General features: G+C 46.5%; 1 protein-coding gene across 3 annotated transcripts in view; it reads left to right on the forward strand.

Moving 5' to 3' along the window:
- Positions 1–16,323, forward strand: part of PLPPR1 (phospholipid phosphatase related 1) — a 716,166-nt gene that overhangs the window by 39,431 nt on the left and 660,412 nt on the right. The window lies entirely within an intron of this gene.

The raw sequence follows: 16,323 nt of genomic DNA on the forward strand, positions 1-16,323 counted from the left end.
TATGTAGTGGGGAGTAGTACGAATATTCTTTAAGTGTCGGATACAGTGTGCGCCACACATCAGTTAATCCCCATCCCTGAAGCCATGTGCTAAACGAGTCCGACATTTTATGAACTCCCGCCGCCTGAAGGGGAGGGTGTGATCTATCTAGGCCTGCATCTAGGACCATGTTCCAGTCTCCCCCCAGAATCCACGGGATGTCCGCCCAGCCTGCCAGGGCCCTACCAACCGTCAAAAGGAATCTGTCCTGGTCGTAGTTTGGGGCATAAATACAGCCCAGGACTACCAGTATACCGTCTAGTGTGCCCCTTACCAAAAGGTAACGCCCTTGGTCGTCTGTTTTCCTCTCTAGCTCCACGAAGGGGACCCCATACCGTATCCATATTGTGGCTCCCCTGGAAAAGGCAGAGTATGTTGTGGAAAGCACAGCTCCCCTCCATTTTTTCCGTAAAGTGTGCACCTCAGGCTGTGTCAGGTGGGATTCCTGGAGGAATACAATATGCGCTCTCTGGCGAATCAAGAAGGCGTGTACTCTATGTCGCTTCTGTATCGCCCCCAACCCCCTCACATTCCACATAACCAGCCTATACTGGGAGTCTGTGCCTTGAGGGCCCATCCCCTTCTGGCCAACGAGAAGAGCAGCAGGGCAGCCAGAAACGTCAGCAGGAGCGAAGCGGCAGGTAAGTCTTTTTTATTTTTATATTATTTCTCCCTCTTCCCCAAACACCCTGCGCCCCCCTCACCCCCAAGGCCGCCCTACCAATTTAGATAATCAGCCGCTGCCACTGGTCACAGGACAAAGTTGTTTCCCTCATTTACACCTTATCACACCCCATTTTTCCATCAAGTGTCTGCTCAATGTGTTATTTATTATTTGATGCTGCTACAGTAATTGCTTTGCTGTAGAGACTCTCCTAAATGAGGATAACTGGTTGGCCACATCCGTACTTGCGCTCTCTCAATGACCCTGCAGTAAAATGGAAATTTGCTTTTAGTTACAGTTTAAGCTAACTTAGGTCAATCTTAAACCCACTCTAAACTTCTTCAATGCATACATTCACAACATATCTAGTTAATTTATCTATTCATAGACTTGTCTGCTCTATTTTTCCATCCGGACCTCCTGAACCCAAATGCCTGTAAGATCAACATGCCAGGCAAAGGACAGCATTGTCATTGACGTGTCTTAAAGATGTGGCAGCCCCAGTGCTGAAGGGACTTGGGATAGTTTGCTCTGCGGCATAGATGCTGGTCAGTGGTACGACGTGAGAGCAATATCTTAATTGATGTGTTCAACATACGTAACAGTACATATTCAGAGAAGCAGATTGATTTATAAAAGAATTGTTTATGTTTTGAAGAACAAAACTGAACCAAATGGGTTGATTTACATGCGCGAATGGCTAATGTATGAGTCTAAGGAAGTCTCAAAATGCTGACCTTTGGGGGCTTAAATCCTTTTACTTCTACGCGATATTACCCCATTATTGCAGGAGTAAATTTCACTCGGGAGGTGGGTAGTGTCAATAACAAGTCATTGTAAGTCTTGGGAATTTGCGAACTCCCTGTGATATCCTCCTGACTACAGAGTAGGTATGACGTTCTCAGTGAGCATTCCCTGTCTAGAAAGGCCACAGGAATAATACACTTATATACTAATTATACTGGATCCTGAACATCTTTACATTGACGATGTGTGGCAAAGAAACCCACTACGTCACCACAACCTTTCGTATGCTGAACATCAATACTTTCATCACAACCCAGTGCTGGAAAGAAACAGTGAGATCTGCATTTTGCGTAGTATGAAGCTGATCACGAGGATTACTTATGGCGGCGCAAGATTTATGGGCAAATCAATGACTAAGGTATCCCTCAGGCACAAATATCAATAGTCTCCCACAACTGAGCAACAGAGCCCAGCGAATAACTGAAGGCTGCTTGTCCGTGCTCCAACACCTTCTGGAGGTCAGCTCTTGGGAGGAGTTACGTGTTTTCAGCTGACATTGTGGGTACTGGTAGTTTTGAAAATAAAACGGATTGTCTCACAATACGCTCAAGCGCAGAGTATATGCCGGCTGCATCTGCATGTGCAGCGTTCTTGTTAAACGCATTTCCCTCATGTATCATGGAGATTAGTAGCTAGATGGGAAAGACGCAGCCAGTCTATTACAAACAGCTAGAGCACTAGCTTAGACTTCAAGATTGGTTGGTGGTAAAGTTGGCAGTTATCTTAGTGTGCTCAGTGATCCGCTCACTGTTTCCAAGCGTATTGCCACCAATTCCAATTGTCCTGGTTCATCAAGCTTCAGTCTTTCTCTCCAGATTTGAGTTCAAGATTGGTCCGTGGCGACGTTGACAGCTATGTTTGTGTTGTTAGTGATACGCTCACTGTTTCTAAGCGTATTGCCACACATTTCACTAATGCTGGTTCTTCCTGCTTCAGTCATTCTCTCCTTCTTGTGCTGATATGCACAGCTTGTAGAATTACACCTGGAACTTAAGGTGAAGTGCACATGGTACAAGCGCTGATGTGCACAGCAAAAAGAAGTTGTATTGAAATATATGTGAATTGAAGGAGTCACAACAGGTTTTGTCATTGTCTACAGTGTATTTCCTAATTGTCAAAAGATAATTCAACACCTTGTTGTAATTGTTCTTTTGTTCTTGCGGTGTTTTCTCATAGTTAAAATGCAGCATTTCACTCCAGCTCCATTTTTTCTAATGCAACCTGGTGATCCACCTATACATTGGGAAAGTGTATTTAAAAATGATGCACGAGTGTCTGGGACCTCCTTATCATCTGAGCGCAAATCTGCATTATTACTTCATTGTTTGGGATCAGAAGGTCAAGAGGTCTTTGAGCACCTGCCGGAGTTGTCTGTAGAGCAAGTGGATGGTTTAAATGACTTTGAAGTGTGTATAAAAGATTGGATTTGCATTACTTACCCAAAGTTTCAATGATTTTAGAAAGATACCACTTTGGTAGAAACATGCAAAGAAGGGGAGAGACTGTTGAGGAATGCATTTATGTTCTAAGGAAGATGGCACCCACGTGTAACTTTGGTGGTACCTCCGAAGATCTTTTAAGAGACCAATTTATGCTGGGGTGCAACATTGAGAAGGGAAAGGAGGCATGTTTGCAAAAAGATAATCCCTCATTGTTTGAAGTTTTAACCATTGCAAACACGAGTGAACATACTCAAGCATGTGTTGAAGTGTTAAAAAAGAATAATAGTGAAGTTGCAAAAGATGAGTCAGTGTATGTAATACAAACTAACAAAGATGTAACAAGTAAGACAAGCTCAGAGGCTTCTTCACAAAGTAAGGGCACTTTTGGTAACAAAACAGATAAATCAGTCAAGAAATTTCAAGGCACATGTTATTGGTGTGGTGAATATAGCCATGTTCCTAGTTATAAGGAGTGTATAGAGTGGAAAGCAAAGTGTAAAAAGTGTGGTCAGAAAGGTCATGTATCTAAATGCTGTAGGACTGGCAGTACAAGACAAACATTTTGGGAGGTCATTTGTGATGATGTGATGAATGACAATGAGGAAATAATTATAGTACAGGTTTTCGAACTTTGGAGAAAATTGTCCCATTGAAACTGTTCAGATAGAGGGTATTCCAGTTCCCATGTTATTTGATTCAGGAGCCAAGATCACTTTGATTCCCAATGTAGTTTATAAGACAGTCTAATTGATAAATTTGTGCTACACAGACCTGAAATACAGCCTAAAGGATATGAAGGAGAGCCAATCAAATTGACTGAGTATTTTAGTGGTTGCATTGTGTGGGAGAAAATGTATGTTTCTGAGAGAGGTGATTCTTTAGTAAGTTGGAGGCATAAAAAATACCTTAATGTTTTCTTAGATCCCAATGAGACCTCTTCGGAGTGACTACGAGGTATGGTGAAGGGGTGTGCCAACAATCAAGTCATTTTCCATACACCAGATTATGAGATGGCGTTTCCTGAGGGGTTCAGTGAAGGATTAGGATGTCTGTCAGGGTATGCAAATCAAATCAAATTGAGGCATAATGTGGCTCCAGTAGTTTCCGATAAAGGTGAAAGAAAAAATGTTGGAGGAATTGGAGAAGTTGAAGTCAGGAAAGATAATGGAAGAAGAGGAGGCAACAAAATGGTTCGCTCCGGTGGTTATGGCGCATTAGTCCAATGTTGAAGCCAGACTGTGTGTGGAGTTAAGGGAGCTTAACAGATGTGTCATGGTGGATCACTTTACCTTACCTAATATCTCTGAAATGCTTACCTTGCTGGGTGGAGCCAGTCACTTCTCTTCCTTAGATCTCACCTCTGCCTACCATCAAGTGAGGCTGCATCCAGATCCGCAAGACTTTACTGCGTTTATTACACCATATGATACCTTCACATTTTTGAGGATGCTGTTTGCTCTCATCTCCGCAGCTGCAGTTTTTCAAAGGATGATGGAGAATATGTTTGGAAAAATGGATGGTGTCAGAATATACCAGGATGACATCCTGGGCTTTGGTGTGAGTCTAGAGGAACACAATGAATAGGGCGAGTGAGGTACTGCGAAAATTGAAGGAGTTTGGTCTCACATTGAAGGCAAAAAAGTGCAAGTCCAATCTTAAGGAGATTGATTACTTTGGACATAAGATCACAACTTCTGGCACTGAACCAACGAAAGAGCTAGTTGATACTATCACCAGGATGCCCACACCAAAAAGCAAGGCTGTGGTAGTGAAATTTCTGGGGATGTCTGAATTTTACTGAAAACTTATTCCCAATTTTGCAGATAAAACATTTAATTTGAAACAATTATTTAAAAAAGCTGTCAATTTTTAATGGAGTAAAGAGTGTGGGAAGGAGTTTGAGGTGTTGACGAATCATTTGTCTCATGCTGCGTCTTTGGACAGCTTTGAACCGGATCAGGAAACCATTATAATGTCAGGCGTAAGTTCTGCAGGTTTGGGTGCTGTGCTCTTACAAAGACAGGAAGGGGTGGAGAGGACCATCCTTTTTATATCAAGAGGCCTTAGAGGGGCTGAACTTAATTATTCTGTGGTGGAAAAAGAAGTGTTGGTCATGTTTTGGGCCATCAGGAAGTTAAGAAAGTTTGTGTGGGAAGGAAAGTTTGTAGTTAAAACTGATCACAAACCTCTCAAGGAATTTCTGGAAAAGAAAGGATTAGATAATATCTCTGCCAGGATAAAGAAATGGGTAGTTGCTCTTCAAAAGTTTTTCTTTCATGTGGAGTATGTTCCCGGTGTGAGTTACAATGTAGATTGATGATTGTTGTTCAAGATTGGTGGGTAAAAGTGATGAACTTGAACATGCTGAGGAGGACTGCAACTTTTCGGGTGAGGGTGAGTTTCAAGTATGTCTCGTCAATGATGGAGTGATGAAAGAGGATGAATGGGTACAGGAAATGAAGAGTGATGATACGTTACAGACTGTGATAAATGAAGCGAGGTGCGGGTGGAGTGTGAGTCAAACATGATGAAGCAATAAAACCTTTTTTTTAAATTGGGTCTGAACTTGCAGTTTGTGATGGGCTGCTTCATCATCGCATGAGATTGGTGGTTACTCCCAACAGTGTGAGAGATTGTTTACTTGAGTTTGCTCATGATGGGCATCCAGGAATTTCAAAGTCTAAAGAAATTGTAAGACAAGCCTACTGGTGGCCTGGAATGAACATTGTTATTGAACAAAGTGTCAGAGAGTGTTTGGAATGACGTAGGTGTGACAAAACATTGAAATCCAGGGTGCAACCCATGAATTTAAGGAAGTTACCTAAAGAAGCCTGGGAAGAAGTGACCATTGATTTTGTGGGTCCCATTAGAACATCAAGAGTGGATAAATATGTCATCATTCTCCTGGACATGAACTCAAGGTGCGTGAGAAAGGCATAGTAAACTCTATTGAAACTAGAGACATAATACATTTCTTGGAGAACATTTTTGAGAGAAAAGGTTAACCAGTGAATATACTCTCTGACAATGGAGTGCAACTTGTATCAAGGGAAATGGAAAGTTTTTGAGTGAGAGAGGCATCACACATAGGAAGACAGCTCTTTAGCATCTAGAGGGCAATGATATGCTTTAAGGTTCAATCGTGTTTTAAAAGAAACTATTTAGAGTGCACTATGCCAATCAGAAGTATTGGATGACTGAGGTTGTGAATAAAGGCAAGAATTATAGGTTCACACCTCACTCCATGGCAAGAAAAACACGGTTGAGTTATTCAGAAAGAGGAAAGTGTGTTCTTTCATTTGTCCCTATTGGATGTTTGACAAAACCGACAATTTGAGGTATGAGAGGGATGATTTGACAACGAATAAGGTGGAAATGGAGAAGATGATTAGAAACAAGAAGTGGTTTGATGTGCACAAGGTGATTAAGGATTTCAAAAATTCCATATGAACGGAAGTCCATAGAGTGTGGCAAAAGTGACCCATGGGGTATAAGAGGGTAAGGAGTTGACAAAAAATATTGAGAATGCAACTCCTCTAATGGAAATGAGGAGAAGAGCTAGGAGTTTTGCAGACCTAAGTATTTGGATGATTATGTGCAGTCGTAACCTTCTTTCAAGCATTGGGATAATGAGCAGTCTATGTTTCAATCTTGTTCTGTTTAAAAGAGAAAAGTGCTACATAGCTTTTGAGTACCTTTAATTGTATATCAATTTGTAAAGGCTTTAGTTTGTGTAAGCTTTTGAAGTTCTTATTGTATGTTTGTTTGTTATGGGAAGGGAGATGTGTGGTATCCTGCTGACTACAGTGTAGTTATGACATTCTCAGTGAGCGTTCCCTGCGAGGAACGGCCACGGGAACAGTAAGAAAATGGTCAGAAGGAGCCGGACGGGATAGCGAAGAGGCTGGGGTGTAAAGAGGTTACTCAATAAATGTATATACCAATTATACTGCATCCTGAACATCTTTACACACCCACAATTACACAAGTTTGTGGCAAATTAGAAACTCTTCTCGGATCCTTCCCAAACCTAGAAATGGTTGATAATTTACTCCAGTCATGACTTTCAGTAAATTTATCCCAAGGTGGCTAGGGAAAATGGAACGCCCTGAAAGTCATGAAGGGATATGGAAAGAGATTTCACTCAGTGCTTAACTTGAGCCGGTGGAGCAACATCACTTACTTGTCAACACCAGTACTTACAACAGTTTGCCAGAGGGTGGCGATGTTTTCCTCATTTACAGATCAGTGTAACAGAAGTTGTTTATTAATACATACATTCAAAATGACTAATCCTTATTCCCTGGGCTATTTCTATAACTTTGGGTGCCTGAAATAGTCTGAATTGTCACACTTGTAGGAGTGTGATGGTTAGAAGTTATGTAGTTACTGTCCCTGACAGTGATGTCAGGAGCAATGGGTGGTGCAAGCTATAGCGGCCTCCTGACAAGGGCCCTGGCACTTATTTGTTTACAAATGAACCACTGGTTTCAGTATAGGGATCTAATTTTCCCTGTGGAGAAAAAATAGAAAAGGAAATATGTGCCATTGCATAGAGGTCCCGGGTTTTCAACAGTGCAACATTGTACAAAGCATACAATTCTGCTTTGGGTAAACACAAAAATCAAAACAAAAAAATAAAGTCACATGACTTTCTCAAGATTCCATCTGTAAAGCTGCGGATGGGAGATTCTTCGAGGTGTACTGTGAATCTACACCTATTCCAGGTTGCACACATACCAATGTAGATTTATGAGTTTGTGACTCAGTCTCAATAAGTTTGTCTACTAAAATGAAACTTTGAATGTGACCTTTGGGTGAGGTCTGAGATGTTTTATTCATTGTGCATGTTGCAAAAGGCGATTACCAATAGCATTTCATGGTGATAGAAATGTGTGTAAGGTGTAGCTTGTTGCATTACTTCCAGCCCAAAGAGTGTTTCGGCTGCTTTGTTAAGAATTTCTAAAGGACTTTAACCCACACGCTTAAAAAATACTTTATCCTTTAGATTATGAATGGAATGATGCAGCAACCCCTTTTTAAATTGATGTAGTAAATAAAATGCAAAAATACTTTGAAAGCAAGAAAGCACGTGATTCCGAGCACCCACACACAGGTGTACACCAGCTGGGCTGTTGCAGGTAAGAGAGGGGTGGCGGTGGGTACCAGGTGGGGGGGGGGGGATTTTGAGAGCCGTATATGAGGGGAAATTAAAAAAATAATAACGTTTCCCTCGTGGTTGTCTCTTGAAATCCCCACCCCCCACCCTGCCCCACTGTCCCGCCACTCTTACCTGCAGCGGTCACTGCTGGCATACACACCAAGAGCCAGGTAAGAAATTGTTCTCGAACTTAGAACATCAGTTAAACAACACTAGAAATGCAAACCAGTTGCATACAATAGAATATAAAGGAAATGAAATTCCAAATGCAGAGCACTTACTTGTAATTCAGGATCTTATACATTACTACATAACCCCTACAAAAACAAGATAAAGAAGGCATTTTCACCACCTCCCCTGGGGAGTGTACAGAGCCTGCAACAAGTCCCGGACATGGTGCACGGTATGTTATGTTGTTTCTTACTACAGTTTACATCCTCAAATTGCTGGAAATCTCAAAAAGCCTCCCAAAATACTCATAAAGCCATGCAAAAAAAATTGCTTGGGCTTTCTTGAGCATGTTTCTTCATCTGTCTTTGTTCAGAGTGACCCTCTTCTTACCGTCTACCTGTGAGTATCGCCTCCTTTCAGTCTCATGCCTCCCTGCCTTAATCTTTCCAATTGTAATTCTGCATTTGGCTGATTCCTCTTTTTATACTTCACAACCTCTCCTATTTAAAACCCTATCCCTGTAATCTAAAATGACCTAATCTCACCAGTTTATCTCTCTCGCACCAGCCATCCACCTGAAACCACCTTCCTCTCACTAATGATCACACCGATATTAATATAATCTATCACAAAGTAACTGGAGCGTATGCTTGTGATTTTTTGTTGAGCATACATGACTAATCACTATAATTAACAATAACCAGTGGATTAAGCACTAACCTTTGGTTGCGGAGTAGCGTGCTACTTGCTGTAAAGCGCTTCAACACCTCTGTAATGTTGGGCGCTAGGCCCACATTGCGGTGAAGATAGAGACGCAGACACGAGGTAGTGGGTTAGTAAAACTGGCCTCGAGCCCGAGCGCCCGGCCCCCTTTATTAACTGGGTCACGTGACTCATGACACCAGTGGTGGGTGGGTGTAGAGTGTGGGTTACATCACCTAAAACAACTAGACCGTGTCCAGCAGGACACTACATTCCTCCCCAACTTTAATAAAAGTTGAGACAAAATAAAGTCCGAACCTGTGGGAGGAAAAACACAAAATATGCAAACTCATAATTTTAGAAAGAGCCTCTTCAGCTGCTTGCTAGATGACGCCGGTGGAACTTGACGCTGAAGTGCTAGTTTTCTTGGGCTCGACGTCCTGGTTCTCGGTGGGCGTGCTCTTCCGGACTGGCGCCGTGGCAGTGTGTTCTTCAGTCCATTGAGATCTTGATTTTGGGGTGACGCCGAACAGGATGACCAGATGGTAGACTTGATGGAGGTTGTCTTTTACTAGTCTGTCGGGTTTCTTCACTGTAGGCAGCTTGGCTTCACCTTGCAAAGGAGGGAGTGGTTGAAGGGTATCCCTCTCACTGGGACGCCCCTCTCGCGGGTGTTCTCCTGCCACGAGATGTCCCGGAGGCCCTCTTCTTCAGGTTTCCGCTGGGCAGGGTGTTCTCTGCAGCGTTGCTCCAACTCCACAAGCCGGTGTGAATGGAGGAGGCGATGAGATTACTACCATGCATCCGTAGCTCCGCCTGGAGGGTGGTTGTTGACTCTTTCCTTTGCGCACAAGTTCCTCTTCTTCCTGGGACGTGCAGGGTAGACGGCGACTGATCCATCTCTCGTGTCGGGACCCTCTGCCACCGGTGTCCCTGAGGCCTTTGCCCCTTGGATATCCACGGGCTGGTGTGGAGTGGTCAGTTTTCCTTCTGCCGGACGTCTGAGCGCTCTCCGCATCCAGGCTTCCGCTCAATCCCAAAGGTGGGTGTTGCCAATAGTCCAGCCTGTTCCTTCCTGCAATCGCCGGGTTGTCAGAGGACTTGTAGGTAGGGGGCCTGTTCCTCGCCAAGTACTACCGATGTTCCCTTTGACTTGTAAGCCCTTGTATTCGATGTTGTGGCGCATGTCACCTCCTCTTCTGGTGGGTGTGCGGACTTGTCGCACCTCTCCTCACCTTTCTGGGTGTTGCTGTTCTTGATGGCGTCGTGCCACAAGACTCCTTTCTTCTTCTCTTTCCTTTTCGCGACGTGGTCTGGTCCTCTCGCTGCTCTTGTCCTCCTGACCAGGCTTCTCCGAGCGGCGTGCACTCCGCCCGTTTCCCTCTGGTCTTGTCCTGGCTCTAGGACACTGTCTTCTTTTCCACTCTGTGACTGGACCAGTCGCCGCGACCTTCTCCTGTTGATGGTTATACTTCTGGTTCTTGAGGGTGTCGAAGTTCGTTGGTTCCTTGGTCGCGGACCACGTCTTGCTTGAAACTTCTTGAACTTCTTGCCAGTCCACACTGCCGGTCCCTGGCAGTGGTGTTGACTGGCGCAGGTGCTGATGGCTGGGGGATGGTGGTTGCCAGCCATGTAGAGACTCGGGATGATAGGTGTGGGTGACTTGCTGGGAGTGTTGGATGTCCGGAGAGACTTGGCAGCCATGTGTCTCCGCTTTGTTGATGTTGACCTTGGGCGGCGGCTTGACACGTAGCGTGTACGGTTTCTCTTGCCTGTTGTGGGGCCACTGCCGACTCCATCTTGAGGCGGTGAGAGGGCGGCCGCTCAGTGCTGATCTTCGCCCGTGGCATCTGCGGACAGGAGCAGGGATGCCGGCTGACTCAGACTGCCGACGCTCGGGGATCGACGGTCGCCTGGGGAAGCGTTGGGATGAGACGTGGACTGCGCTTGCTGCGGCTTATGTTTGGTTCATCCGTGGGGCTGTATCCTGGGACGTCGGTCTGCCTTGGTGGCTGTCTGGCGTGTCAGGGTGTGCTTCTTGGCTGGCTGTGAGTCCTCGGTCTTCTCCCTTTGTTGGCTTGTTCAGCCCACCTGTGCTCATCCGGTCTTCGGGGTGACAGAGCTGTCACTCTTCTTCTTTTCTTCGAGGGCGTTGCGTTTGGACCTCGAGGCGGCGCTGTTGTGGTGCCGGCTTCTGCCTTTGCTCTGGCACGCTTGTCTGGACTGGTCACTTGGTGACGTGTTCCTTGCATGCTGGGCGACGTGACGTCCGGTCTTGTGTCACTGTTTGTTGGAGCACTTGGTGCTGTGGCGGCCTGACACGTGGGGTGTGCGACTCCTCTCTTGCCTGTCGTGGGTCACTGCCGACTCCATCTGGAGGCAGTGCGAGGGAGGACACTGTTGGTGGTCTTCGGCCTGCTGTAGGGTTTCGCTGTGGCGGTGGAGATGTGTGTGCTCTCCAACCTACGTGCAGCAGTGTTTCTGTGTGGAGAGGTTTTCTGGGTGCTGACTGTGTAGTCAGGTTCACTGGCGCGACCTCTTGCGCGCTTCTGGCTTTTTGTGTCCTTTGCGTACTCCGTTTTCTTCTTGGATGCTCCCGGTGATCTGTGTGATCACTGTTTTTTTCCGTTGCAATGCTTTAGCGTGGCGCGCTTTTGTCAGCGCTTCTGGGGTGCTTCACTGTGTCCGGAGGGTTGCGCCACCGCTCCTGTGACTTCCGCTGGTGTTCCCGTGTGGGGGTACAGGCTTTAGTGTCTGTGTAGTGCTTCAGGAGGGTTACGTCACCACTCCGTTTACCTCTTCTGGTCTTCCTTGTCCGCGCGCTGATGGCTGCACTCTTTGGGACTTGCCATCTTGCTGCGTAGGGACCGATACTGTAGGCTTCTCATGCACCTTTCTCTTGCAGGGCAGCTGGGTGTAATCAGTTCTTGCGCTGGCTGTGCTTTGAAGCCTCAGTTCCCCCTTGAACAAAGATGGTGCTGCTGTCATTGTGGCGTCTCCTTCCGGGATGACGGTTGGCACAGGGCCTTCTCGTGTTTCTTCTGTGGTACTGGGAGCCAACTTGCTGTCCCTGCCGTGCATTTCAGAGGGAGTCTGTCAGTGAAGTGAGTGATGCACAGAGGGTGTCACTTTAGGTGTTGGATGGCTGCTGCTTGTGCTGGTGTGGGCTTAGACATGTATCTCCACCTAGCTGTAATAAAGGGACTGAGCCCCATCAGTGCCAGTGCTTCTGTAAAAAACGGGGTTTGGAATTGTCCTTGTTTGACAAAGTTTGCATACTGTTACTGCAGGCGTTCCTCTGAAGTTTATTGGAATGGTGTGGCTGCAGTACCACAGGTGGCCACCGGGTGGCACTGCGGTGCAAATTGTTCGTTTCCGTCGTTGCAGCCGTCTTGGCCGGAGCTGGGAATCGTTCTGCAGCAGAGATGCTGGGGCTGCTTGCCAGGCTGAGACGGCTCCGGTCCGTATCAAATGCTCTTTTTCGGTTCAGGGCTGCCTCACAGGACATTTTCAGGTGAGTGGAGTAACTGCTGTAGCGTTGAAAGCTTTGCAGTTACCCTCAGTGCGGCGGTTTCCCTCACCACCGGCTATGTTTCATCTGGTGCCAGGCGGACAGGGTTTTGGGGAGGTGCTGCGGCGGCCAGCCTTTCACTTGCGAAGTTTCCCGCTGCAGTGGGCACTTGGCTTTCGCCGCTCCAGTCGGCTGTCGGCCACACGCTGATTCTTCCCGCCTCTACCCGCCCGCAGCAGCTCTTAGCTCACACGCTGCGCGGGGGTGGGGGGCGTCGGTGCTGCTGTCGGAGTCTGTCTACTCCGTTCGGGGCCAAGCTGTTCTCCCTCACGGGGTGGGGAGTGGGTAGCGGCTCCTCTCGATCGGCCGCAGGCTCGCTCTCCCACTCGGTTCTCCTCCCACCCGCCGCAGCTTCTTTCATGCTTCACGCTGCGCGGGGTGGGGAGGTGATGACGCTGCTCAGAGGGGCCGCGGGTGGGCTCCGCTTGTGCACTCACGTTTCTTTGGGCAGTGTGCTGTCGGCCACGTAACCGGGGTGGGCTCCCGATAGCCTTATCCCTTATGGCCTCCGCACGCACCTGGGCTCACCTCCGGCCTGCGGGCCATTTCCTTCACGCCGGTGGGCTCCGCGTTGATCACCGCTCGGTGGGGGCCATCAGTTGCGGCCTGGTTGCGGCCGATGCGGGTGGGCTCCGGTCGGTCCGCTTTCACTCTGGGGGTCTCTTGGATGCGGCCACCGCGGGTGGGCTCCGCTTGGCCGCGACGTAAGGCCGCTTCTCTGCAGGCGGTGGCGGTGGTCGGCGAATCAGCAGTCCGGCCCCGCACGCAGGTTCCTCCTTTTCCCAGCGGCAGGCATTGACGGGGTGAGCACCCGGTCGCCGTATCTTCACCTTAGGGCTCTTGGCATGCCCCGCGGGCCGCTGGGCCTCTTTCACTCAGGCTTGAGAGGTGCGGGGTAGGCTCCTGGTCACCCTTTTGTAGCGTCCAGGCCCGGGGCTCGCCACACGCCCCGCGGGCCTCTCGGCGGCCGGCGCCGCCCATGCAGGGGGGGGGGGCGCGATGTCGCCTTGCAGTTCTCTCTCCCTTCCCCCGACTTTTCAACTGTGGCACGCTGGGCACAGCTCCGTCCTCGTCGCCAATGTAATGTTGGGCGCTAGGCCCACATTGCGGTGAAGATAGAGACGCAGACACGAGGTAGTGGGTTAGTAAAACTGGCCTCGAGCCCGAGCGCCCGGCCCCCTTTATTAACTGGGTCACGTGACTCATGACACCAGTGGTGGGTGGGTGTAGAGTGTGGGTTACATCACCTAAAACAACTAGACCGTGTCCAGCAGGACACTACAACCTCATCAGTGGTAGTAAACGCTATATAAATGCAATTACAATTACAATTATAATTTGCAAGAGGGTTTGATTCTTAGCACACATTCCGATAAGCTTATACTAATATATGGAGTCAATGTATGTCTAAGGTATCGTTTAAACACTTTGATGTACCATTATTCTTTTACATACACCTGACTGTAACATATCTCTATTTTCCAGGCTTTGCCTGTAAGGACTTGAGTTTTACGAATGCCACTTGTATTCAGTTTACTGCTTTTTTCTTTGGGTCATTATTCCTTCATTTAATATTGCTTCAGAGTACAATATTAATTTACCACTGGTTTCAGTCAGATGTTGCACTGGCGGAACGTTAATTGGGAATAACCCATCGTACTTGCAAAGTGGCATGCATTTGGGCACTATGTAAATAGCTATTCACGTGCATGGAAGTATTGCTCTGTCGTTTATTCTCTGGTTCGTGTCCTCTGAATCCTGCTTGAGTTTAGCTTTTCAACGTTCACATGAACTGGTATTTCCATCCCTCATTTTATGCTGTCTCATTGTAGAGGAAATCTTTTTTACTACACATTGAGCAAAAAATACCTAATTTGTGTCAACAGAGAAGGCAAGATTCAGATTGATTTAGTCAGTAGAGAGAGGATGTAGCCTTAAGGCTATAGCTGCTGACTTTGGAGCTGGGGAACTGGGTTCGAGCCTCAATGATGGCTCAGCATCCTGTGATTCTGGGCAACTCTGTTAAGCTCCCCGCTCCTTCCAAATTATGATTGTCTTCTTGTGTAACATAACTGGTGTGTATGTAAAATGCTCCAATACCTTCGGGTCGAGTTTGGCTAATGTGAATCTACAGAAAAAACAATACATCATATTATCTGGTGTGGATTCGTGCCATCACGATTTTCATCTCTCCTTGTCTAAAGAGGTTCTGAACCTCATCAAATGATCATTCAATCCCAATGTTTTTTAAAAGAACACAATTCTGGTAAAGAAACATGAGCAATTCCAAGCTGAGACCCTTTTTTCTGCCTCCAGAAAGGGTGTCGTGCCTCAGCCCTGCCCTCTAGCCACCGTCCTTAAATGAATAACAGTTGCTTCAAGATTGTCTCTTGAGAGTGTCTCACTTCATCAAATGAAAAGCCAAATTGATCACATGTATTAGTTTTCCAATGCTCTGATGACCCTCCTTTGTAAGAGTGGAATTTTGACAGATAGTGGCCCAGGGACAAAAGTTTGCTTATCCTCCTTGACTTGTCCAACGTGTATGGCTTGGCGTACTCCTCTTGAATGTATCGAGGGATAACCACCCCGCAGTAAATGAAGCCCTTTCTTACAATAACCCTTAAATGTCACTTTTGGCCTGCCCCATAAGTTTACATTGCCATTGAACTCGTAATATATGTATGATTGCACTTTCACAGACTGAATGCACCAACAGCATAATATACCCTTATAGCCCACTGATGAGAGCTATACAGGTCGTTATTGGACCTGAATCAGAGTTATCGGCCTGAGCCGCAGGCAGAGGCTTATAATGAGGGAGAAGGCCTTTAACAACATGTATAGTAAGATGCAAGGGGCCATTAGGCTATTAGAACATTCTACCCACAGAGGGTAGAATTTTCTACATTAAAAAAGGAGAAACATAAAGACAAACATTGGAATGTTGGAACACTTGGCTTATACCAGTCATTATAAGCCGGAGCGACTTCATTTTCTTTAATGATGCTCTCAACATTCCAATATTGTAATCAGTCATATCTTCACCTATGACACTCAGCTGCATATTAGAAATTCTAATTACTATAAGACTGCCTCTTCCAACTGCAACAATGGATACTGTATGTGTGTGCATTTGTCTAAATGTCTCTAAAACTGAGGCGCATATTTACAACAGAATGGCGAAGCGTGGCGTTAAGTAAAAATTGCTAATGCCACTCTTTGCCATTCTGAAAATGCAGGGATGCACTGTATTCACAAGAATGAGGGTCACCCCTGAATTTCTGCTAGCACTGGCTCTCAATCTAGCTGCCTAGCGCCAACACAAGCACCCTTGCACCATAATGCAAGGGTGTCTGCTTTGGGGGCAATAATTGTGTATGTGCAGGAAGGTGTTCCTTGATGCACATAAACAATCCAGAATGTCGCTTTGAAACTTCTATGTGAGCTGCATTGTGCAGCACACTTTAAAGTTTTAAATCATAATTTTTGTAATGATTGTTTATGTGCAGGAAGAGACACCTTCCTGCACGTACACAATCATTCATGGCGATTTGCTGTTTATATGGGGGCTGCACAATGCAGCACACATAGAAACAGCAACAACGAGGAGCTATTAACCATTTTTCCTTGTATCGCCATGTCAAGGCCAGGTTTTTCCCGGTTTTAATTTTGGCGCTGCCTCCTATTTACGCCACCCCTGTGAATAGGAGGCAGAGTCAAAATCAATGGGTGTTGCGGCAGAGCGCCCACCACAATACCCATT

The sequence above is a fragment of the Lissotriton helveticus genome, chromosome 2_1 (genome assembly GCF_964261635.1).
Source record: "Lissotriton helveticus chromosome 2_1, aLisHel1.1, whole genome shotgun sequence".
NCBI lineage: Eukaryota > Metazoa > Chordata > Amphibia > Caudata > Salamandridae > Lissotriton > Lissotriton helveticus.